This window comes from Seriola lalandi, unplaced genomic scaffold (assembly GCF_002814215.2).
Source record: "Seriola lalandi dorsalis isolate HSWRI2012SDOR001 ecotype SW California unplaced genomic scaffold, Sedor1 jcf7180002004236, whole genome shotgun sequence".
In the NCBI taxonomy this organism is placed as follows: domain Eukaryota; kingdom Metazoa; phylum Chordata; class Actinopteri; order Carangiformes; family Carangidae; genus Seriola; species Seriola lalandi.
Genome location: NW_019474891.1, coordinates 1 through 1,620, shown reverse-complemented (window position 1 = coordinate 1,620; position 1,620 = coordinate 1). Strand labels below are relative to the sequence as shown.

Sequence of the window (1,620 nt, the reverse complement as noted above, 5' to 3'; positions counted from 1 at the left end):
GCCAGTGAGAGCAGCAGCGTCTTTATGGAACTTCCTGGTGCTGCGGCAGGAAACACAACAAGATAAGAGGCAGGATATATATATATATATATATATATACATATACATTTGTTCTACTTTAAGGCTTTAAAACAGGTAGTACCGATACAATAAATTGCCCATGGAAAAGTGAATAGTGAAAAACCTGTTTTCCAAGCTGGAGACTACTGATTGCCCATTTGCAGTGCTTTATACTGAAACTGTAATCAATATGCAAATCAATCACTGAGTGAACAGTGAACCTATCTAAAAAAACACTGATATGGTAATTTGTGCTGTTACTGTGATCAGCGTCTCAGATTAAAGTAAAAAAAAACACCAAGTTTGAAATTCAGATTTGCGTTTGATCTGGCCTCCTATAAAACCATCTCTGTGGCATTTGATCTATCAGTCCTAGATTAACCAATCAGACACTAAATGATCAACTGATCTCACATTGATGGTAATGCTACAAGTGCATGTACCTATCTAACTGTTATTTACAGACTTCAAATTGATTATACTAGTGCAGTGTTTTATTTTCTGCACCTTATCAAAAACATTTATTGATCTGATCAGCTCCCTTACATCATACAGGATAGCACATATTTTCAAGACAGGACTCAGTAGTCTGTCATGTAACAGAACTATCACAGTATATCTCTATAAAACATTACATTAATATTTTATCATCCCATTCAAAGTTCATGTCATCAAGAGTTTATCTTCTGCACTACCTCTTTCAGGCCTGGCCCAAATATTTTTCTGTTCAATACTAACTAAGACAGATAACATTTAACAAAAACATTCCACTTCCATTACGTAACAGCACAGACAGAGAAAGTCCATGACTTGCTGTCCTACTTTTGACTGTTGAACTAGACAAAAAAAATGAATGGTATGCTTTGGTTGTGACCAGATAAAATGGTATACTATTAAGGGTCTTAAAGGGACATTTTAGTGGTTATGCATGTTTTACCCTGTTTACTTCAAAGCCCTCATGTTTCACATCACAGCTAACCATTTTACAAACCACACAGCTGTGTATTGTATGAGAACTTTAATTTAGGGTGTATTGTGTGCACAGTTCCAGACTTCCATTGGTTTCTATTCATTTCTCTAAGAAACCAACATTGTTAAAATAAAACTTAAATAAATACATATTATTTAAATAACAAAAGAAGGTTACTTAGTTAGATCAAACGTATTCTGAATTGAATCAATAATAAATGTAGATTTAATATTATGTAATGTTTAGGTGCTTACCATGTGAAGAGTTTTCTGGAAATGAAAAAGACAAAAAGTGAGATATTAGACAAATCCTCTTCAACAGCAGTTCAAACCCATGTGCATGCTAAATATGTAAATACGCACCTTTGATGGTGAAAGTGGTCTCCATGCCGGCGTGGATGTGGTCAGTCACGTGACAGTGGAGTAACCAAGTACCTGGGTTCCCAGCAACCATTTCCACAGTCTGGAAAGTCCCCGGGAAGAGGTCAAAGACATCTGCACGGTGCACACGGTCCGTCTGACACACACACACACACGCGCACACACACACACACACACACACACACACACACACACACACACACACACACA

General features: G+C 36.8%; 1 long non-coding RNA gene across 1 annotated transcript; it reads right to left on the bottom strand.

Moving 5' to 3' along the window:
* On the bottom strand, positions 1–1,606 carry LOC111668693 (uncharacterized). Its single transcript, XR_002761745.2, has 3 exons — positions 1,393–1,606; positions 1,285–1,299; positions 1–40 (listed from the first exon to the last, which is right to left on the bottom strand). It is a non-coding gene; the product is annotated as an uncharacterized LOC111668693 (long non-coding RNA).
* Between the last annotated feature and the right edge of the window lie 14 nt (positions 1,607–1,620).